Genomic DNA, 25,435 nt, shown 5'->3' with positions numbered 1-25,435 from the left:
TTATGTGCCACAACATGTAAAACGGGATCATGAAAGTAACACTCAAAAAAGCAACTCATGTAAACACCTTAGTCTTATTATTCTCTTAATTAGATCAAAGCAAATTATTTGGTTTCTGATGTCCATGTATCGTAGTCATTGACAGTTTTATTGGTCAACATATGATTGACTTGAATTTAAGTTTCTTCGATTTAAAAATGAAAATTGCAAAAACTGTTTAGATGTATTTTTTTTTATTGCAAATGCCACAAAAATCACCCTGCACAGCTAACTAAAATTTGATTTTGTAACAACAGTAAACAGTTTTTTTTTCTGTTATAAGGTCTTATTTTGTGATGGCTGTACTTTGAAATATTAAAATAATATAATCTTAATTCTAGTGATGAAAGATTTTGAAATTCTAACTGTAAACAGAGCTACTTTAAGGTCACACCTGCTTGGTATAAATGCTTGTAAATGATTTAGTTGAAATATCCATTAGAAACTTAAAAATAATCAAAATGTAATCAGATGTAATCAGTTACTTTACTTTTATTAAAGGGCACCTATGGTGAAAAATCTACTTTTCAAGCTGTTTGGACAGACATGTGTGTAGGTATAGTGTATTGACCGTCATTTTGGGGTGATATTAACATACACAGTCCTTTTTTTTAAATTTAACAACAAAAAAACGGTGGACCAATTGGATCGGTTTTCAGACCGACCGCAACTTTACGTATGAGTGCGTTCCCCCCACCCACCAATATTGATTGACAGCCTCGCATCTCGATCACATCCTCAGTTTCTTGTTGCACGTCTGCCATTTTCAGAGTGTGAGTCAAAGCGATAACGCTAAAGGAACACCCTTGCTCTATTTTTGATAAAAAGCTCATTGGGCTAAACACAAGATGAATATTCTCCACATTATTGCTGTAATCGGAATTATTGCTTGTACCTTTTGCGTGGCACCGTGCATTTCGGAGTTCTGGGCATGGGTTTCTGTCGGTTTGTATGCGGTGGAGCTTCAGGTCAGCTGCTCGGCGCTGCGTGGGTTTCTGTCGGGCTGCAAGCAGTGAGCTTCGGGTCAGCTGCTCGGCGGTGCGTGGGTTTCTGTCGAGCTGCATGCAGTGAGCTTCGGGTCAGCTGCTCGGCGCTGCGTGGGTCTCTGTCGGGCTGCACGCAGTGAGCTTCGGGTCAGCTGCTCAGCGCTGCGTGGGTTTCTGTTGGGCTGCACGCAGTGAGCTTCAGGTAAGCTGCTCGGCGCTGGGTGAGCTCTTGGCTCCGCCCACTTGTTACGTTGAGCGGAAAGCCGAAACTGTGAAGCAACACACCCCTAAACAGCAAACTGTGTAAATGCCCCCAGAATGACACTTTTTAACACATTATAATAAAAACATCTGAACTGTGAGTTGAACTGAACCTAAACTGGCACACTCAGAAGAACCATAATATTAATATTAAATCATAAAAAAGGGGTAAACTATGTGCCCTTTAAGTAATTGAAAAGGTACACTACTTATTACATTTCACTTAGGGTAATTTGTAATCTTTAATCTATTACATTTCCAAAGTAACCTTCCCAACATTGATTTTAATGCAGTCTCTTTAAAGCACAAACTTGGTCCTGGAGGGCCAGTGTCCTGCATATTTTAGTTCCAACCCCAGTTAAACACACCTGAACCAGCTTATCAAGCTCTTTCTAGTTATACTAGAAGCTTCAAGGAGGTGTGTTGAAGGAAGTTGGAGCTAAACTATGCAGGACACCGGCCCTCCAGGACCAAGTTTGGGCACCCCGGCTTTAAAGGAACAATCACATACCTTTTAGCCTTTAATGAGACAGCAAAAATCACCAAAAATATATATATATCAAATCGCAGTATTAGGTTTAAACGCAATACTCAATTCTAGCAATAAATATCATACTGTAAATAAAAAATAAATAAATAAAGAGAATATCTATAAAAATATTTGTAACCTTCTGTAAAATCCCGCTTCTATAACTCAGCGTCCTGAGGACTGCCGAGTAGGTAAAATATTCCTGTTGTTGTCGTCCACATCCCAGCGGCACCAAAGGTGAGATGTCGTCCGAAGAAATCAATGCTTTCTCAAGGTTATTTGAGTTCTGAAGAGCACTCGCTGTGTGCTAATGAGTCTGGCATACTGTGTGCTCCTAGCGCAGGAATTAATCAGCTGTTGATATTACTCATTACAGTCATCAGACCATAACATAACACTCTCATGAATGTTTCATCTTAAGTTGAGCGCTCTGAAAGTCAGCAGGTTCACTTGTAACTCAAATCTTTTTTTAAAAATTAGCTTCCTGGAGACAGATCACGATCGATCAGCCCAACCCAAATTCAGCGATCGTTCTGCCTTTCAAGAATAATCCCCACATGATAGCCCTAATGTTGTTGTGCTATCGTCTAGATAAGAGATATTCCTAAGGATGGCTGGAGAGGATTAGCCTTTATCCTGGATCAAATCCTTTAGTAGAAAAGCAAGCAGATATTTATGTCTCTATCTGTGTGTTCCAGTTTGTATATCTGATAGGAGAGACATGGCCATTTACTTCATGGAGAAGAGCAACTAATAGTGTGAGTGAAAGCATGGCCACGAGCAGATGTGTGTGTGTAATGTGAGTAATAAATCAACCTTAATAGAGCAGATCGGCATGTCGGAAAACAGTTGGCAGCAGAACCTTTGTTTTGCACTACATTTGAGCATTGGCTACGCTTCTAGGCAATATCTTCGATTAACCCATGTTGTTGAGATATACCACTAATAATATCACTAATACAGCCTAAAACAGAAGATTCCAGCAGTCAAAAATACTTAAATACTTCTGGATGCTGTTTTTATCAGAAAAAAAGTTAGTAAATCATAAAAATAAATGCTGTTTATTGGCATCTATCGTTCAATTTAGAACTTTTAGAATCATTTGATTATTTTTATTGCACACGTTTCCTACTACTGACATTACCATTTTACATAAGGTAGCTCAACGCTAAGAAATAGCCATCATCTGTGAAGTGACAGTGATGTCAAATGCAGTGGCAAATTTAGGCATGGGCAATGTGGGCGATTGCCCAGGGCGGCATCTTGCTAGAGGTGGCATGGAGACAAACACAACCCCTTGCCCCCCGCTCTTGATTTTTATCCACAACAATCGCTGGAAAGTGGGATACAGCTGAGGATACTCATGTCAATATAGCATCGTTTTGTGATGCTGCGCAACAAATAATATTTTTACATTACGGTGAGGATTGGGTTTAGAGTTGAGGTGGGGGTATACACTAATAAACTAATAAAATACAATTAATGTGTTTTAATAAGTTTAATAAGAAATATCAATATATCTCATTAACTTACGATCGCAGCTGTATCCTTTCTAGAAACAACCTTAGGAGAGATCCAAGCTGCTGGATTTACTTCATGTTTATTCATAGTTTTCTTTTGAAACACATAAAGGTAAGCAGCTGTTAATCTGGGAGAGGAAAATATTCTATAACATAAACGGTGTGAATCTTACGTGAACTAAACACATATTTACATGTACTTTACAAACCTTAAATGGTATGTTTTGCATTTAGTTATGTGTGTTTGAATGTCTGAAACATAAAATAAATAAAACATTCTTAAAAGCATGGATAAATTGTGATTTATGGCCAGTACTGCACACAATTTGTGTGTTTGAACAGTCTAATCACACCGGTGTGATCGTACGCTTCTGGGACCAGCCATGGCTGATCACACTGGTGCAATCGTATGCGTGAAAGGGTTAAAGAGAATAGCAATCCCCCAGAAATTCTCAAACCAATTTAACAACAACATCCTGGCAGCCTGGCAAGATATGGCCTTCATCTATGGCCCTCAGTCTTTAAAATTTCACATTACAATTTTCACATCACATAAACCTGGTTTTGTTTACCTGTCAAAAGCTGAATAAAATACACGAGAACATCAATTTCTGTCTCATTAGTCTGGTGTGATTCATCAATCAGTCCAGGAATAAGAACTAGCAGGGAATGTGAGTGAAACACACTAAATTATTCTGAGTGTCAGACATCAGCCCATCTGATTGTGAGCAGCAATGTCATTTAAAATATGTGCGATGACAGCTCTAATGCAGCACATGATAAATGAAAGCTTAAGGATTTCAGAAAAATGACTGCTCAAGTTGTCTCTCCTGAAATTAAATAGTGTATAAAGAGCCTGACTGTCAATTTAAATATACATTACAAAAAGTACTTTTGACAAAATTGTTTAATAAGGCAAAGATGAAGAAAAAAAAGTAGGATCTTTAGAAAAATGTGTCGGTGAAATGATATTGCATTACTCATTGAACATTTCAACACACGTAGAAATTTAAATGTCCAGTTTATGAATTTGATGTAAATTTGGCAACATTTTAATATGTTGACTGTTGTACATATTGCAGCAGCTCTGAAAATAGTGTCTGATAAATAGTGCTTATAGGTTCATGTTATATTTCATTTGAAAATCACATATCACTTCCGATAAACCGAGACGATGGTGTTAAGAACAATCAACCAAATTGCTTGGCAGGGTGTCACAATGAATGTAGTGTGACTTGACGATCTGTGATGCCTTGACTAGGCAGATATAAAGCACACCAGAACTGCTGTCATGTAAGGGTCTGGGACAATTGAGGTGAGAATCCACATGCAGTTTGTTACCAAGAATAGTCAGGCAGGCAACGGTCAAAACAGAGGCAAACAGGAGCATACAGGAAATCCAGAATCGTAGTCAAAACAGGTGAATGGTAAGTAAAGTAAAGAATGAAAATAAATGGTACAACTAGTCAACGGTCAAAAACACAGGAAGGCAAGACAAGGATATAACGCTTATGTGATGCTCTAAACAGAAACAAGACTCAGCCACGACGTGTGTGTTTGCGCTGTGTTAATAGTCCATCTGATTAGTCCTGAACAGCTTCAGCTGTGTGTTTGCAATCAAGGGGAATCTGAGTCAGGTGTGTGAGTAAAGTGGCTGATGGGATTTGTAGTGCAGTTGAATGTGAGTGTTCTCCAGTAGCCTGCAAGAGCAACACTGCTGGTGATCATAACAGTTACAAACACCAGGGTAATTCCCTTTGTAGTTCTATGGAGACGAGAACACCCTTTCTTGTCTTTCTAATGAGAAATTTTAAGCACAAATTTCATTAGCACCTGGGATCTTGGAGTAGAGTCAAGGTTCAGCTAATGTTTGCAGGGTAGCACCAGCCCACTGAATCACATAGCTGTTGCTAGAAGAGTCCTGACAGCAACACTAGAGTCAGCCATACTCACAAGATACAATCTCAGTCAGATCTCTGGTTCAGTAGTCTAGGAACTAATCATGGAGTCAGCCATTTTAAGCACTGTTTCAATTGCAAGTGGAAATGTTCACGCCAGCTAGAACAAGTCTACTAGTGGCAGTCATGGACGAGGGCACAGGGTTGCCAACTGTTTATAAAATCTTGCTGCCACTGTGTCTTCACGATTTACTTTTGTGCATAGGTTATCACAACGAACTGAAAAGGTGTTAGTGTGGTGTCTTTTACATGATTTTGCCAGAGAAATGTTCCTTTTTAAACAGAGCGTTTGTTAAAAGATTTATAGATTGCACAACCCATTTTTGGCAGAAGTTTTCATACTGCCGGATAGTTTTTTTTTTGTTCAGGGGGACTGGTCTCTGGTATTGCTGCAGAGTCAGCTGATCTGGACATCACTTCATCTAGAATAGGGTTGTAAAAAGTACAGGCTTTGGTACCAATCAGTATTGAAAAAGAAACTGTTAAAGAAAAACTTAATTTTTTTAAGTCTCCTAGAGTTAAAAGGTTGTCAAAAGCCATATTTAAATCCATTCAGGTAATTTCTTGTTCTGGCGTGTTGACTTTTAGATTAGCTTAGCAAAATTCCTTGAATCAGAATCGGACCATTAGTATTTCATTAAAAAATTCTTGAGTCTTCTGTGCTTACATTGTGTAATAAATAGGATTAGGTACCGAAACCCTACCTACCTGTATTTAACTGTTATGTACTGGACTGAATCAGCATAGGAATTTCGGTGCTACGACAAAGACATAGAGTAAGAAGCTTCAAGGAGTACATCAAATGAACACAGAGGTACGCAGTGTGTCACGTAATCTCTAAATATTTACTTCTAAACAACTTTGAGGGACCATCGGCGGTGTTAGACATTTGTTCTTATTGCGTATTTGCTTAAATTAAACGTTGTAAAGTATGGCTATATTGTACCAGCAAGGATTCTGACACACCAATGTGAAACCAACCATGTTTTGCAAAAGTTGAGTGTAAGGGGAAAACATGTCAAACTTAAGGAAACATTTGAGGGCACATGATATCAACTTAAAGGCAGAGGAATGCACTGACTTTTACAGCTTGACATCAATTGGCATTTTCTTTGAGTATGTTCACATGGACACCAATTCTTTGATTATAATATGATTAAGACAATACTCAATAAGATACGATTTTTGATACAATACAATTACCTTAAAGCAGCGGTTCACCACAGGAGGGTCCCAGCCCACAAGGGGGCCTCAGCGAGCTCTGTGGGGGGTCGCATCATTTAAAAAAATTCTTAATATCATGTTGCCATAGTTCATTTCATCCCCTAGCTCAGTGGTCCTCAATCACCAGGCTGTGGAACACTACCGGTCCGTGGATCAATTGGTACCAGGCTGCACATTAAATAATTATTTCCATTTTATTCATTATCTGAGTCTGCACAATCTTTTATTTTTAAAAAAGTCTGTTATTTTTGCACAAGTGCGTTGTTACTGCAAACTTATATGAGCGGTAATATCATTAAATGTGGAGGGGGGCCTTACAATATTTTCCAGGGGAAAAGGGGGTCTTAGGCAAAAAAAGTTGGGAAACACTACCTTAAAGGACCCCAGACACCTCTGACTTGGAATTCAGAGTTTTTTTTCTGTCCATTCAGCGTGCGGTATCAAATTCCATTAAAACAACTCCTCCACCAGTCTTTACTTAATATTCAAATCCAATACCTCAGTTTGTCACAGGGCATGAACAATATGTCACTGAATGAAAGTGAAACTGCCGAACTGCATTTAACGTCGAAAAATAAAAATGAAACATCCGAAATTACATGAAACGTGGATAGCGTGGTGATGCGACGTTAATCAATGTGCTTAACATATAAAATGGCATCATAAAAGGAGCATTCAAAAAGCAACTCATTTAAACACCTTAATCATATTATTGTCTTATTCAGAATAGGGCAAATAATTAGATTACTAATGTCCATGTCAACGTAGACCCAACCATAGAAAAAAGGTGTTCCCTGATTTTGATGACAGCCATTCCACAGGTTAGTAGCTAGATACTATAATTTTAATTGCATAAATCAAATTTTAACTTCATTTTTAAAAACAAATGATCAAAAGAAAAATGTTAATTATATATCAATTCAAATATATAAAATATGACCATTTTAAAATATGCACCATTTTAAAAGTATTGATTTAGCACCAGTATTGAAATAACCTAAATTATACCCAACCCTAGTAAAAAGACCGGCGGGTTATGAAAGATTACTATTTGCTAGGAACTATGCTCTCATTCTGGAGTAATAGTCAAGAAACTGCTGCTGTACCATGCCTGCACCAGGCGGAATGATATTACAAAGGGCGTGAGAATGAGCTTCTTTCAGAGGCCTTGAAGCCATGGAGACCAATATATCCTTTGGGAAAGCAGATTTATCTTTGTGCTTTTGAAGTCAGGGTTTCAGGGAATCGGGGATTACAATTACTGCGTTTCATACAAAGTTGATTAGCATCATAATAAAGGGGCTGCAGCCCTCTCACTAATACGAGTAATTCATTATTTATTTTTCTATAATTATGATTAAGGACTTTTTCTGTCTCTTTGTACTGTATATGGATTAACCAGTAACACTTTCAGAATGTTAATTAGTGTACTCATTTAAGGCACATTCTAAACAGCTCATTAAAAAACAAACATGCACAAGTACTATTTACTTGAATTAAATTCTTCTTATTGGGTGCAATTTGCTGAAAGTTTACATTTGTTGACAACATGAACTACCATGCTTTCCCTTTTTTCTTAGTATTAATTTCAAAATGTGCTAATAAATGTTTGAAAAATTATATTATCTGTCATAGAATGGCGAAGCCAAACACAAATGTATCCAACATAGGAAAAGTCTTTCAATTTTGAGGTTACTCAGGAGTAACTGTAACAAAAACTGCATGCTAACACAAACCAGAACAAACAAAGAACTCAGTAAAAACTGATGGCTTAAATGCAAATAGTTTTGATAAACTTTCTGAATGGTGACAGGGGTATTAATTATGAACTAATCAGAAAGCAGAACATAGGAAACTAAACAAGACTTTAGTTTGAGTTTTCAGTTTTATTTTCGTGTATATTATTTCTGCCACTGTTTGTTCTATTCTCTGAAGTTAATAGTCAGCAGCTATGTTTTATTCACAATGAAACACAGCTATGATCACTTTGGTGTATAACTGGGGCATAACCTTATCAACCACCCTTAGCAACATTTAAAAAAAAAAATCAATATAGTGTTCCATATATAGGTATTTTAGTTGAATGAATTATTTATTGTTTATGTAATGGTGGTTCATTCTGCTGTGGTGACCTCTAATAATTAAAGAGACTAAGCTGAAGGAAATTAAATGTTTATCTAATGAAGCATGGGTGACCCCGGCTTTTATGTCTTTAATTTTGTAATCACGGCCATTCCCACTCAAGTCTCATTTTAATGGTTAAGCTGGACATACACTGTTCAATTTTCATGGGAATTCAGCAAAGTACCAGTGTGCAGTGTGAAGCCAAATGCACTACACATGTGCTCACACAATCAACATTGGCTTATTCTGAAAACATACTCCAATATTCATTTGTGGAGATTGCAAATTATGTAGCCAGAGGTACGTGGTATTTAAAATGAATGCTACAGGGTTGTATGACACCATTCCTTTTCGCGATACCGGCTAACCGATTACCTCCGTATGGATGGCTTTCCCGCTGCTACCAGTTTGTTCAGTGGCACGCCACGTATGTCTGCGGATTTGTGACGTGGAGCAGAGTTGACTGCGATGGCGGGGTTAGAGTCTAGCAAAGAACAGTTCCAGAAAGCGGGTAAGACGAAACAAAGGCCAAAAAATAAAATAAACAAGTAAATAACAAGGTGAGAATGTGGTAAAACATGATAAAAATCAGACGAAGGCTTTTCTTTTTCTGGTTTGCTTTTGAAAACAGTCAGTTGGGTTTAGGAAAGGGGGTGGTCACTGGTCAATCGGTGCTTTTCAAAACACTATTAGTTGTATTTAGTGAAGGGGGTGGGTGGGTCAGTAGATCAGTCAGTCAGTCGACAGAGGCCTCTAGTGTTTTTACATGAGATGGGCAAGCGCAAATGGCACTTGTGAGAGAAATTTGAGATATTAACGTAAATTAGGGTACGTATTCAGAATGAGCCTGGGTTGCACACAATATGTTCTGATTGGTCAACAAGGACTTGACTGCTCACACTATACATGTGAAATCAACATGTCAGACTTCTTTTTTGTTTAATGGTGGTTGACAAGCCAGCACTTAAAAATGGCTTTTGCTGCTTGTTCAAACTACTTACTTAAAATGAGTTGAAGTTTTTTGGGGGACATCTTGATTAATGTTCAATCCACATAAATTTGTAAAAATGACTAAGTTTATTTAATTGATTTGTGTTAGGACAACATGACAGAATTGTGTGGAACCCTGCATTTTTACAGTGAGTATATGGTGTACTTACACCACCTTTTGTCTGTTTCTGTTTTGGCACAGGAGCAGTGAGGGCACAAACACAGAGTTCAACTCAATCAGTTTATAGCTCTGATTCAGCTGTCAGAAAATCACCCAACCATTCTATTGCCAGTCAGAAGAGGTTAATCGCCTCTCCATTCCCTCTGTACACAGCATGACAAACGACACACGACAAAGCTTAAATTCAGTCCGATTCAAAGAAGACTTTCATGAGTCTGAATTTTTCGACTAAAACCACAAAAAAGCCTAACCTTACCAGAAATTAGGCTATATGTCAGTGTTTAAGCCCACAGTTTTTAAAGCTCCCAAGCAATATCATGGGTTCTGTTTCAGGAAATGGTAGTGAATGTTCATCGAGTTTGACGATGCTTCTTATAGGCAAATTTGAGCTTTGGCAAATAGGTCTTTTTTAAACAAAAAGGCAAGGCAAATTTAGCACATTTCATACACAATGGTAATTCAATATGCTTTACATGAACAAGTATAAGAAATAGCCAGTATAAAGACCTAAGGACAGGTGTGATGTGCTCTGATTTTCTGGTTCTGGTAAGAATCCTGGCCGCAGCGTTCTGGATGAGCTGCACTGTCTGACTGTCTTTTTGGGAAGACCAGTAAGGAGTCCATTACAGTAATCCGCCCTGCTGCTGATAAAAGCATGAAAAAAGTTTCTCTGAGTCCTCACAGGAAACAAAGCATTTAATTCTTGCAATGTTTTTGAGATTATAGTTTGCTGATATACTAACTGCTTTGACATGACTACTAAAACTCAGTTCTGACTCCAGAATCACACCAAGATTCTTGACCTTATATTTGTTGTTTGACCTTTAGAGCCAAGGTACGAATTCACCTTGAACCTTGTCTCTTTTCCCAAACGCAATGATTTCAGTTTTTTCTTTATTTAACTGAAGAAAGTTTTGGTACATCCAACTGTTAATTTCATTGATGCGATGGCCGAGGGTATAGTCATTAGGCAGATTCTGAGTGTCATCAGGGAAGAGATTTGTTTTTTTCTCATTATTTGGCTCAGTGGGAGCATATAAAGGTTGAACAGGAAAGGTGCCAAAATTTAACCTTGTGGGACTCCACATGGGTGTCCACCTTGACCTTTGGTCACCTATACTAACATACAGTACAGTGAGAGTACAGTAGTAACCTTTCCCTTCAAGGTAAGATCTAAACCATTTCAAAACCGCCCCAGACAGCCCAACTCAGTTTTCCAGCCTATCCAGAAGTATGAGGTGATCGACAGTGTCAAATGCAGAACTGAGATCAGGCAATACCAGCACTGTTAGTTTGCCTGAATCTGTATTTAATAACATTGTCTAATATAAGCTGGTGTACTGTAAGGAAATTAAGTACCATGTAACTAATGTTAATAGATGCAAATTCAAGAGTTCACACTTAGCTGATGATTGGTAATAAGCTAGTTTGGCATGCTGTCCCGGGAAAGAGCCCCGAGCTCATGAGAGCCTCGAGCCCGAGGCTCCCTCCCGTTGCAGGGCGAGAGGGGAGTTTGAGCTCGGGTAGATCTCGAGAACCCCCCCCCTTCTCCTGCTGCGTGAGAGTTGCTAAGGTGATGCGTTGCTGACAGAATTGAATCGAATTTGGTGCTAATTTGTTTTAGTCAATTTACTTAAGTGTCATGAGTGTGGGAGGAAACCGGAGGACCTGGGGAAAACCCACGCAAACACGGGGAGAACATGAACTCCACACGAAAATGCTGACCGTTTGGGTAGATGACCGAACTGGAGGCATTTTGCTGTGAGGCCGTAGTGCTAGCCACTGGGCTGCCGTGCTGCCCTGTAGACAAAAGAGGAGGTGAAGGGGTGTAAGGGGGGATTCGTCAAGACGAAGATGACTAAAGGTAAGGTGTTTGGTTATTTATACTTGGTTAGGAATAGTCTGATTGGTGGTTCGTACATTAGCTTGACTCGGGGCCAGCCGTGTCAATCATAAGCACGTGATCCTCTCGAAATTAGTTTATGAATAAACTTCACTTATTGTATTAAAATTAATTCATGAAACCTTACTGTGAAAAGCAGTATCATAGTATGCATCCCATTTCATTCTTCCTCATTTTTATGTCCTTTTATTATCCTTCATCTCCCCCCTAATTTTTGCCTCCTCGCCCTCTCCATGTCTCATCCCAGGCCATCTGTATAGCCTACTTTTAGCCTACTTAACTTTTCCCCTCACCTGAACAGTCCATTGTGTTAGTCCAGGCACAATCTTCCAGACTGAGTTCTTTTATCTTAAACGTTGCACATTTACCAGTTTCCTGTCACGCTGTGTGTGGGGGTGGTCTGGTAAACTTAGTGCAGATAACTGCTGACAGCCCTCCTAAATCACACTGTCACATTACCCTGTTTCCATGATAGTCCTATTGACCTCTGCGTTGACACACACACAGGGTGCAAACTCACTTCAGATTCTACTGATAATTGCAGACTGCATTTTGTGGATACTTTACTTTGGCTATCCATATTTTACCTGTTATATCTTTATAATTGCTTTAATTCAAACTCATTTAATGATAAGCAGTTTGTGCAAGAGCAGTGATGGCTTTGTGACCTATCAAACTAAGACAGGCTGTCTGCAATTTTACTGAACTGACAATAAAACACTTAATATATAATGAAAGTGACAACTATTAACCTATTTTACAGTATTAAAATCTACTGAGGGCATCGCAGTGGTGCAGTTGGTAGCACAATCGCCTCACAGCAAGAAGGTCACTGCTTCGAGCCTTGGGTGGGTGAGTTGGCATTTCTGTGTGGAGAACTGTGTGGAGTTCTCTTCGTGATCGCGTGGGTTTCCTCCGGGTGCTCCGGATTCTCCCACAGTCCAAAGACATGTGGTACAGGTGAATTGAGTAAGCTAAATTGTCCATAGTGAATGTGTGTGAATGAGTGTATATGGATGTTTCCCAGTGATGGGTTGAAGCTGGAAGGGCATTGACTGCGTAAAACATATGCTGGATAGTTTGGCTGTTCATTCCGCTGTGGCGCCCCCAGAAAATGAATGAATGTATGAATTAATGAATGAAAATTTACTGAAAAAAATATTTGTCTTTAAATGTGCTGTTTGTTTTTTAATTGTTGCTTTTAGTATGACTAAGTCACAAAATGTCTTAATCATATTTTAACATTATGCTCTCTGGAATAATTGATTCTGATTGGTCAATCATGACATTCCAATATATGTTAAGGTGGATTTATACTTCTGCATCAAGCACACACATATGCACCCCCGCAGCCTTCACGGTCACATAGCCCTCGCTGTCACTGACAGAGATGCACACCTCATAAGAAATTTAACTACATGTCGCAACGACGCATAGCACAAGCTCTGTGATTGGTCGACTTGCTAGCTGTGAGCAGTGTGGGTGGGATCGAGACCCATGCAAACCTGTTGGAGCGAGTGTTTACAAATGTTGAGACCTGTGAAGTAGCTTACGATGGAAACTTTTGTGTTGTGTATACCTCATGATTAAAGTTGTTGCACGTCCGCTGATTCCCGCCTTTGAATGAGCAAGTTTGAGCTACTTGTACAGTAAGGTAGCAGTCAGAAAAAGCATGACACAAAAACATGACACGGAGGAACATAAAAACCTACTGACATCTAGCATTTTGGAAGTGTTATTGCAGAGCCACACAAACAGCCCACAGAAGTATAAATGTATCATGGGTCACAGCGATCACTCAACGCAGTAGTATTGACCTTATTCTTCAATCCAGAAGTACTCTCGTTTTTGCAATTGTTTTTAAACTTCCAATTCAGTTGCCAAAGGGAGAAATGACTAGGAATAATAAATGACAGAAAAGGGTCAAACTACTTGCTGTACAAACATGATTATACAAACAAAGTAGAATAATATGATAAGAAAATAGTTTGCAACATTAAGCAGCAAAACAAGCTGTTTTTAACCTCTAAAAATGAATGGAAATCAATGGGGCCAGAAGTCCTGAGCCAAAAAGATTCAAATGGCTGAGGTAGGTGGAGAATAAGGTAAATAAATCAGCCTTTATTCTCAGACAGGGCCATTTCTCGACTTTTTGCCACCGTATCGTTCACCCCAGCAAGACTATTTAATTCACTTCATCATATATGAAGGGATCATTTCTCTTTAATAGTGATGATAGCAATGTATTTTTCAATTAATCTGCTGTGTTAGCAATAATAATGTTACCTGCTTGATGGATAGTAATGTCAACAGCAGCACAAACACAACAGCTTGAAGCATACACTGAGGGTTTCTCTGTTCTTCTCTGTCTCCCATACCAAAATTGCTAGTTCATTAAAGCTTTAATTTGGTGTGTGGTTGTCGAATCTTTTTGAACTTGGAAGTACAACTTTAGGAGTGATTTTTTTTTTTCACAAACCTCAAAAGAGTGTGAAGATCTTGATAGTTCTGTTGGCCTCGTTTCATCTTTATCATCCGTCAAAAGGCGTACCGAACTGTACCGTACCACTTTTTTGGCACCCTTTCGAAAGGGTACCAAACACGAGGAAGGGTACCAAAAGGCGGAGCTAGACGCACAGCTGAGCGCTATTGGTTTACAGAGATACGTCATTCGCTTATGCAACAAGCCAGAATAAAAACAAAAGAGCCGCCATGTATAAAATTCACAGCCGAGAGATTTTTTACAGCGTAAATATATATACATATAATAACGAGCCAGGGTCGACCCGGACTCAAACAAACCTTGTCGTCGTTCCGATAAACAGCCACAATGCCAAAAAGAAGAGCAGATGTACTCTGTTCCCCTTAGTTTTTTTACGAGCCATTCTGAAGCGCGAGTTGTTTCGCTTTCTTGCTTGTGCTCGCCTCGCGTCTATATCTGAAAAAACAGACTTCTTGAGCGGATGATAATAACGTGCGCTTGATTTTTGACGTGCTTTTGAAACACGATCCTGTCAGAAACTGACAAACGTGAGAGTGAAGCACAAAAAAAACAGAGGAGAAGCCGGAAAAAAGGAGCACATTATTTTTTCAGCAAGCCTGAACAAACTGCCATGTTTAACTATTATCATCACCGTTTGGACTATTATGAACTGAGAATCATGGAACTACTCTCTAACAGAGGCTACATGTGCTGCTGAAGATTGCAGACACAGATATGAGGTTTTCACTAACTGTAGGCTATATTTTGTGTTGTTTTTGAACCTAAAAAGTAGAGCTGTGAACCTACACTAGTCTCATGGTTCGGTTCGGTTACGATTATCATGCCATCAATTCGTTCAATTCTATATTTCAGTGCATCACGGTGCATTGACAGTGCTTTTCATACACAGTTTTATATTTTCTTCACAGCAGCAGTTCTTGTATTAAAATGTATGAATATATTTATATTTATATACTATTTGTAATACAATTTTGTCATTTAATACAAACAGTCAGAAATATAAACTGTACCTTTAAACAACACGAGCATTTAGCAAATAATATAAACAAATATAAATATTCAGCTTGCTTTCTGATCCTTGTCTAGTTCTCTTACACCTCTTTGATTGGTCACACCCTCAACAAAAATGGTTGCGATTGGCTCTTGCGCGCTGCGCTCTTCACAGATGAGTGATACTGATAAGCGGCAGGCAGCAGCGGCGATCACAGGGTGGAGAAAACTCTGCAGATACGCGCTCGTTTCTGTATCCAGAAGTAACGCTTTAAAACAGCCGAGAGGAGTAGAAAAGTCACACCAGCAGGTCAAATGGGCCACTGTGTGTGTGTGTGTGTGTGTGTGTGAGTAAGAGAGAGAGAGAGAGAGAGAAATTGAGTACTTTCATTCTCTCGATCTCAGTGAAATAGGGGCTTTTGCTGTTAATGTCAGTGAAAGACTGATCCAGCAAACACACACTGTGAAATTGTGCGCAGTTTATGAGTTTTAAGTAGTTAAAGCATTGTAAATACTTACGCTTGCCTCCCTCGCGACAGAGCGCATATGAAGTAAATGACTTCAGTAATAACCGGTTATGGTTATTACTGAACCGATACCGAATTGCACAGAAGAAACGATTAATTTTGACACCCCTACTAAAAAGGAATAAATGTCTGCGGTGTGTAGTTCTGCTGTAGTTGGTAACGTATTGGAAACGGTAAAGGTCTGTATGTGTTCATATATGTTGCATTTATTTATTTATTTTATATAATTGCAGACGTTACAGTAGGCTATTTCGCACTGTCATTGATCTGCAGTTTTAATCAAATCCTGTTCATAGAAAAGTTAGTAATAAACATTTATACAGAAGTATTTATGTGTATAAAGCCTCTGTTTTGTGAGAAGTGCTTCTCATATGATATGTAAGCGACCCGTACAACTTTACTGTAGACATTTTCTTGAGCGAAAATGACGTCGAATAAAACTGTCTGTCATACACCACGCCCACCAAAAAGGGTACCCTTGGTAGTGGCAATGCAAGCCTGATAAAGGTGACCCGTACCGACCCGAACCGTACCGTACTGTACCAGGCAGTGGAAACGAGCCACAAATGAGGCTTGCCAGTTAACAACCCATTGGACCCTAGCAACTGTCTAGGAACCACTCAGAACACCTTAGCAACCACCTAGCAATGCCTTGGCAACTACCTAGCAACCACATAGCAACCTCTAGGCTTCCTGCCAATTGTCTTTGAGTCCTAGCGCAGTCACGTTAGCTTCCTCAAGCCAACATCAAAGTTTGTGAACGAACCATAGGTTCTAGTTACAGCTCAAATCAATGTTTTACGTCTGATTATTTAGTTTATTGGAAAGTAGCCATTTTGTTTTCACAGAATAAAGCCCTTCAGTCTTATACTGATAAGCTTCTAGTGCTTTTTTCAACCTAGATGTACATTATTTCTTACATAAAGCACATAGTCAGTATCTGAGGTTATCAATGTCAGCATGTACCGTATGAGAGGAGCTTGTCTTACTGCGGTCTATAATTGCCTTCCATTTTTTCAGGAAGACTGCATAAAAGTGGTGAAATGAGGAGAATTCAATCAATCCGCATCAGTGGACTTGGACAGTGGACTATAATCGTTTTATGGTTATCATGCAATGTAGAAAATTTCTGTATTATAACATAATTCATATACATAGTCACTGACTGTGTGGCTTATTTGATCCAATTTTGAAGTCTGAACACTGCTTTTTAAATAGTCTTTTAACAAGGGCTAAATGTAGTGTTTAATTGCCTCTTATGGTTCTCATCGACAGTTGTCAAGTTGTGACAGTTCTGTCTCTTGAAGGCATTGGTTGGCTTTCACTGTAAGCCTAATTAAATCTGACCCTTTCCCCCGCAAAATTAATGAGTGCACCTGAACATCACTCAGTGTAGTGTGACAGTAAAATGTCATTAGAGATAATTAGATCTGCTGACTGTTTGGCTGGAATCCCCGTCAGAGTCTAATGGTGCTCTTTTAGTTAATAGCTGAAAATAACTCAAGGTTTAGATTACACCTATAAATTCCAGTCTTTTCCTACGACAATAAGATGATGCTCGGCTTGGTAATGTTCAGAAACATGCAACATTAAATTGAGGTGCACTCTTTGTATGTTGTTTAATGTATCCAATATAATTAAGTGTACATCAGGGCTATTCAATTAGTTTGTCATGGGGGCCGATTCATGAAAAGCATCCCAAAAGATCGTATGACTTGCTATATGAGTGATGACAAAACTGCAAAGAGCCCATATGCTGTATATTTGCTCCGTAAGGACCTACTCACACTATGCCATCCGTACCGTGCCCAGGCCCGTTTCCCGAATCGTTTGAGAAGTGTGAGCGGCTGAATCGGGCTCAAGCACGGTTCACTTGGCCGGCCCTGGCCCGGTTGGAAGAGGTGTGCCTGAGCGCGGTTCACTTATGGCTTTGGCACGGTACGCTTGTGTGTGAGTGCAAAACGCGCCAAACCCCGAAACTGAAAGCGAGACGTGACTTTTAAGGGGCTGTTTCATATGGATTTATTAATCATTCTTACTGTTCAGTGAACACAAACTGCTGCAGTTTATTAAAGACGAGAACTCCTCACAGCACGACAGCTGCACGCCTTCAGCAGACCTCATTCCTGCAGCACGAGGGCTTTATGGTTATGTGCGCCAAAAGTGGCGGATCTGTTTGGCGAAATATCTGACTGCGTGTCACCGCATCCCTAAGGACTGTTTGGCGAAATATTTGACTGCATGTCACTGCATATCAAACGACTGAAACAATATAACTAGAGAAATCTCCACTGTGCTGCTGAGTGAGACAGCGCTTCTCACTGAACAGCACAGCAGCGATGACGTAAGCGTGCCGAGGCCCATTTGTGGTGTGAGCGCGGGCCGTTGGGGGAGACGGGAGGGGGGACAAGCGTGCTTTGGCCCGGTTCGAGGCAACTGTACCTAGTGTGAGTACGGCCTAAGACACCCACATAGGCTTTTTCTACATTAAAATGTTAATATATTGTATTTTTAAACTACATAATATCAGTGCATTGTACAATAGACTTTTTTTTTTTTTTTTTACAAACATGCAAATGTTGTATTTTAGTGCACAACAAAAGCGGTGCATTGCTGAAGTAGGCTTCTTCTAGATTCAGACACATTCATATGTTCTGTTTTGAACTGCATAACAATTAGGGATGCAACAACTATAGATTTTGTTTGTAGGATTATATTCTGAAGAATAATCATGGTTTTTACTGTTATCATGTCTAATGTAAATTCAAGCTTTATATTAGGTAAGTAGCTATTTAGATTAACTGTTGTTTCCATCAGCATTCATGCATACTGTACATAATCATTTTAATAATAATTCGTCTAACATTGTTTACATTGCACTGAAAGGCATGCACAACTCTCAGCGTGAGATGTTTTCTACTGCGTGCACCCAGAAAGCCGCAATCGCGTTGCTCCTATTTGTGCACGCATATTGTCATATATTCTTACATTAGAAAATTACAAACTTGCAAGCAGAATAGACGTGATATGGAAACAGCCGCTGCTATATTTAATCCGGTGTGCGTGTGTATTAGTCCGGTGTACAAGCTTGGAACTTTAAACTAGCGCACAGTTGGCTACTTGGCATTACTTTTAATTAACGCATAACATTTAATTGCAGCAGTTTTGTTTTGTTCCGTGCAACAGAAATGCGGCTTAGAGAAGACTTTACGATTTACTAACTGACAAATTAAAGCGTAGTCAATCGTGAAATCGGCTAATTGTTGCATCCCTATTGACAATATCAGTGCATTGCACAAAAGGCCTTTTCTACAAACACATCCAAATGTTTTCGGCTGCCTGCGCCACTCACTTATAGTGATTTACACTCAGTTCAGCCTTCAACTGTAGCTCATGCTGAATGCAACAGACGCACATCACTTCATAACTATAGCGGCTGTTTTTCTGATGAACTAAATGTATTTTTTAAGTCTTGGAGGGCCGGAACAAATTTCCTCGGGGGCCGGGTGTACATTGTGGGTAAATTGATTAATCAAAAGGATTAGTGAATCAGGATATATATTGAAATAATTATCAGCAATGCTTAGTCCATTGACAAAGAACAAAAATGTGATGGCAGCGGTGTTGAGGAAAGTTACTTTAAATGCATTACAATATTGAGTTACTCCCCAAAAAAGTAACTTGTTGCATTACTTAGTTACTTTTTATAGTAACAAGGGTGGAAAGAGTACTGAAAAATCCTAATCATGTAAAAGTACCATTACTTGCCTAAAAATGTAGTGCAAGTAGAGTAAAAGTATCTGTTTTAAATATTACTCAAAGTATGAGTAAAAAGTAGCTCTTTTAAAAGTACTCAGGAGTTGTGAGTATTACGCTGTAAGAAGCTGATGCATTTACATGTAATTTGTGGATATGTGTGTAAACGTTATATTCTGTAGTGCATTTAGTTATTTCCCAGCAGGCACACAATGTCATAAGACGATAATAATAGGTTAGATTTAGGTTGTGACATCAGGTGACCAAAGTTTAATGTCTAGCCAGTATCTAAGGACAATGTTATTTTACATGCAATAATGACATGAAATGATGTTGATATTTGGTTGATTTTAACTTGTGTTAGAAAGTGACCAAAATCCAACGTGGAGCCAACATCTTAAACCAGAGTCATATTGACATTTATTCATCAGTTATGGCAACTAAAATACAATGTCTGATAGACATCCTAGAGGTAACGCCCACACAACGTCAAGCTGTGACATCATTAGATGTTGATTAGAGCTGTGAAGCTACACTAGTATCACGGTTTCCGTTCGGTTACAATTATCATGCCATCGATTCGGTTCAGTTTGATATTTCGGTGCATCACAGTGCATTGACAGTGCTTTTCATACACAGTTTTATATTTTCTTCACAGCAGCAGTTCTTGTATTAAAATGTATGTATATATTTATATTTATATATTATTTGTAATACAATTTTGCATTTAATACAAACAGTCAGAAATATAAACTGTAACTTCAAACAAAACGAGCATTTAGCAAATAATATAAACAAATATAAATATCCAGCTCAATTTCTGATCCTTGTCTAGTTCTCTTACACCTCTTTGATTGGTCACACCCTCAACAAAAACAGTTGCGATTGGTTCTTGTCCGCTGCGCTCTTCACAGATGAGTGACACTGAGCGGCAGGCGGCAACGGTGATCTCACAGCTGATGTCTGATAGACATGGTGGAGAAAACTCTGCAGACACGCGCTCGTTTCTTTATCCAGAAGTTACGCTGTAAAACAGCCGAGAGGAGAAGAAAAGCCACGCCAGCAGGTCAAATGGGCCACTGTGTGTTTGAGAGAGAAAGAGCGAGAGAGAGGAAGAAATGGAGTACTTTCATTCTCTCGATCTCAGTGAAAAAGGGGCTTTTGTTGTATATGTCAGTGAAAGATTGATCCAGCAAACACACAATGAAACTGTGCACAGTTTATGAGTTTTGAGTAGTTAGAGCGTTGTAAATACTCGCGATCGCCTTCCTCGCGACAGAGCGCATATGAGGTAAATGACGTCAGTAATAACCGGTTATGATTATTACTGAACCGATACCGAATTGTCCGCGTCTTCATCGCGGTGCACCGAAGAAACGATTAATTTTAACACCCCTAATGTTGATATTGGATTGATTTTAGGTTGGTCGTTGGACAATTCTGTCAGCCTGACGTTGAGTTCTGATGTCTATCCAATGTCCAAACAAAATGTAACAGCCCCACGAAGTTGATGTCATGATATCATGTCAAGTTGGCGTCTTGTGCCTGCTGGTTGTTTAAGGCCATTTCGGTCATTATATAGTAAACATATGTTTACCGTAAACCATTTTGTCTTTTGAATATTGTATTTATTCCTGAACTGAACAGAATATTAGTTGATCAGCATAGTTGTATAGTATTGTGACAATATATATTTGTTTAAAAAAAAAAGTTCAGCTGATAGGTAAAACACTTTTTGATAACTAGCACATCCTGGCTCACCTAAAGCATGATGTCATATGCATCTCGATTAACTAAATCCTTAAATCTATGGGAAAGGCTCTGTGTGAACATGCTGCACAGCACCTTGCTTTAAAAACACCTTACGAAAATGTACAGCATCAACAGCATTGACCCCTATTTCAACTATAATATCTTACTTCATACTGGAGGCACACAGATATTCATTTTAATTAGTTCTCCAGCTTATGGTTTTGCATTCTGAATGCTCACTGAGGATTTCTGAGATGTGCTTATCTTCTCATTTATTTCTTATTTTGCTCGGCTGCACAAAGTCACTCTGCATAATTTTAATAAACACAGTCATGGTCAAAATTATTGCCACCCTTGCTAAATATGATCAAACAAGGCTATGGAAATAAGTTTGTATTGTTTGTTATTTTTATCTTTAGTTTAGATATTTGCACAGTTTGTTGTTTACAGTTTGAATTTTTAGTCAAAATTATTAGCCCCTTTCATTCAATACTTTGGGCCACCTCCATTTACTCAGATATCAGGTTTTCTGGTCCATCTTGGTGCTTTTTTCTCTTTAAGTCATCTACTCATTTTTCTATAGGGTTCAATTCAGCAGGGGTGAAAGTAGGATTTGGTTCTTCTTTATATTATGTTGCCTTAACTAATATGTTCTCACACTGTGTACAATGTACTTATTGTGTACATTTAAAAGCTTATTGTGTAAACAAGTTCTTCAATTGTACTTTACTTTTCCATGTAATTACATCTGTAATAATAAAAAAAAGATTTCTGCAAAATTGTTGCAACCAATTTATATGGATTAAATTTAAACAAACTAATTACATTTAGAAATATTCAACTTAACTTGTTGTTTTAAATTCAGCCCAAATAAATTGTTTCCAACCACTTATTTAAAAAAATATAATAAATCCAAGGAATCATCTTTGATTTTTTTTTTCAGTGTGTAATTACATTTATAATTACACTGTTCACATCCCTTAACGTCACTAACCCTAATCGTATCCCATGTCATGAGCACCAGAAGTGTTCTGCAATACATTTTAAAATGTACCACATTACTGCACAGGGCTCGAAATTAACCTTTTTGCTTGGTAGCACCGGTGCTCTTAACTTAAGAAATTTAGGCGCATCATTTAAAATTTAGTCGCACACACCAATTATAAGCACCGTTACTACAAGTTTTTACAAACAGATTTGTTGCATTTGAAATCAACACTAATCAAACTAACAAGCAAAAAAAAAAAATAATATATATATATATATATGCCAGAGGTGGGACCAAGTCATTGTTTAGCAAGTAACAAGTAAGTCTCAATTCATTGCCCTCAAGTCCCGAGTCAAGTCCCGAGTCAAGACAGGCAAGTCCCGAGTCAAGTCCCAAGTCAAAGGCAACAAGTCTCAAGTCAAGTCCAAAGTCCTTCAGTTTGATTTTCGAGTCTTTTCGAGTCTTTTTAAGAGAAAAATAAAATGTAAACAGATTATGTATGGTTGTAAGATCTGTATTTATTAAATAATACTTTCTTATTAAAGAACATTGCTCAGATACATAAAAACACAAAAGTAATTTTCTGAAAAGTGCTGAACATTGCTGTGTCTCGTCTCCACAGCATATTGCACAAGAACGAGCTGACCTTGTATTGCAAAACAGGTCTAAAAAAACAACCAATTTTCTGAAATTATCTTTACTTGAAATGATTGTTACAAAATTAAAATATATCCTTAAACTAAAAATATCCAAAAATCTTTGTCACAAAATATCCACAGTTTTGCAAAACAGTCCTTTTTAAGTTTTTAAAAAAATTGTCTAAAATGTTTTCACATCCATAGAGAGACTGGTGTGTGTGTGTGCGTGAGAGAGAGAGAGAGAGAGCGAGAGAGAGAGATATGAGTGATTGTGTGTGTGGTCCCATTTGTGTATGTGTGCAGGACTGCTTGTGTCTGGGTATACAGTGTATATAGGTGGTACAGTGTGATCGTACAGAAGTCTGGGCTCCAAAAAATATTAGGTCTTTATTAAAAAGGCAGAGTGGGTAGGGTAGAGAGAGAGAGGGAGAAAGAGAGATTTGAGGAGGGGGTGGGGTCAGCAAATACATGAACATAACATGCTTTTTCTGTCAAGGCCCTACACTGCATTGCATTTGCAAAAGATCAGATTGGCCAAAAGTCTGTCAGTCATTTGTGCACGATGGGGACGCAGAATGATGCCACCATGGCTAAAAACTCGCTCCACTGGAGCACTAGATGCAGGCACTGCCAAGACTCTGATGGCCACTCGGAAGAGTGAAGGAAGAGTTTTCCTGTTCAGTGCCCAGAACAAAAGGGCGTTCTGTCCTTCTGCAATGTCAATGTAGTGACTTAGCTGTACTCCTGGTGTGGTCCCTACATCCCTTTTCTGCCTCTTATGGTAAGCAGCAAACAGCCCCCCTCCTTCTCCAATGTCCTTTTGCTCATCTTCATCAGGCAGAGGCACAGGTGGCTCAGTCTCTGCAGCATCTTGCAAGATCAATTCTGGAAATACAAGTAACAATGACAGCAGAAACAAGTGAGCCCTTATTACACTGATGTTGGTAAAAGTGTTAGACTGAAAAATGCAATTATTGTTAGTCAGTTAGATCAGAATAAGATCAAATTATTAAAAAGTTGCATTAAAGTCAATAATATTTACCTTTAACTTGTTGTGCCACCTCTGCCTTGATGTCACGACTGACCAGCACATGGGGCTCCACCCACAGCAGAGCAAAGGCTGGATCCAAGGCTGCTGCTTTCAGATAGATTGTGTCTGAAAATGGGGCAGTGATTCCTTCCTGAGACTGGGCCATTTTCACATTAATAAAAATCCCAAGAAATCTTTTTTTCAGGGATGCCTGGAGACTTCTGACCAGGCCACTCAGAAAACAAACTTGAGGCTTCAGCTTGTCAAGGTGGTGATTGAGGGACAAGACAGATGGAACAACTGCACTAATTGTGATGACCTTTTCCCCCTGCGTCAAATCAGTTGCTTCCCCAAACGGTTTCAAGATTTCCACCAACTCCTTTAACAGATTCCACTCTCGTGGTGAGAATGACAGCTCCTTATGTCCTGACTTTTCAAGAACAGCACAGAGCTTTAGGTGATCACACTGAAGTACTGCTTTTACTTGCCTCAGTGTTGAGTTCCATCTTGTTTTCACTGCAGCAGGGATGCCTTTCTGCTCCCCAAATTCATCATCAAAAAGATCTTTGAACGCTGTGCTTGTGTGCAGCAGTGAGCTAAGTTTTGATAATTTGGAAACAGCAGGACATACTACTTTTGTTTCTTTCAAACCATCTCCCACAACCAGCTGCAGTGCATGTGCAAAACACTGCAGGCGCTGTTTCTTTGCCATAGCAGCATCTACTGTTTGCTGATCTTCCAGGGTTAAGTCACACCACAGCTCAGGATCATCAAGATGATCACCGTCATCAACATCATCCTCTTTTTCACTGGGGAAGCACACAGTGAATGCCTTTCGCATGTTAGCAGCATTGTCACTAATAATATAGTCCAATTTAGCTTTGATGTCGTATTCATCACATATTGCCTCAAATTGATCACAGATACGTTCAGCAGTGTGAGAGCCTTTAAAGCGGTTGCAGGCCAAGAGATTAGTCTTCAGCTGTACCCTCTCTGCATCTTCCTCTACCCAGTGCACAGTGACGCCAAGGAATCCCCTCTTCTTTCGGTCAGACCAGATGTCCACTGTGACTGAAACATGTTCAGTGTTGCTCAATTGAGTTTTTAATTTTAAACGTCTCTCCTCAGCGAGGCTTTCTGTTTTTGCGGTTAGTGTTCTGCGACACACTGGGCTGTACTTACTGTCCAGCACTGACAGAAAGTGACGAAAGCTCTTTTTTTCCACAATGGACAGGGGAATGTTGCAATCAATAATCAAATCAGACAATATGGCATTGGTGATGGCTTTCTGCTGAGGGTGACTCATACAGTAATGCCTTACACCAGTGTCCAGAAATTGAGAGATTGAAGGCTGTTGTGGATGATTTAAGATGGTTCTGTTCATCTGGTATTCTTCATATCTGTAACAGGTAAGCATACGAAACAACTGTCAGAAAATCCCTTATAGCCACATGTTGTATTCGAAGCTACTCTTTACTCATTTCAATGTCGCTGTGGTAATATTAATTGTATTGTATTATGTACATTGTATACTAT

The 25,435-nt window shown here is 39.0% G+C and overlaps 1 protein-coding gene across 3 annotated transcripts in view; it reads left to right on the top strand.

Annotated features, from left to right (window-relative positions):
• The window catches only part of st6galnac3 (ST6 (alpha-N-acetyl-neuraminyl-2,3-beta-galactosyl-1,3)-N-acetylgalactosaminide alpha-2,6-sialyltransferase 3), a 160,387-nt gene that overhangs the window by 111,523 nt on the left and 23,429 nt on the right, over positions 1-25,435 (top strand). The window contains exon 4 of one of the 3 annotated variants that reach the window (XR_012385013.1): positions 1,755-4,252. The gene's annotated coding sequence lies outside the window, so the exon portion shown is untranslated. 3 annotated transcript variants of the gene reach the window in all.

The sequence above is a fragment of the Danio rerio genome, chromosome 2 (assembly GCF_049306965.1).
Source record: "Danio rerio strain Tuebingen ecotype United States chromosome 2, GRCz12tu, whole genome shotgun sequence".
Taxonomy (NCBI): Eukaryota; Metazoa; Chordata; class Actinopteri; order Cypriniformes; family Danionidae; genus Danio; species Danio rerio.
This window is presented reverse-complemented; position numbering and strand designations above follow the sequence as displayed.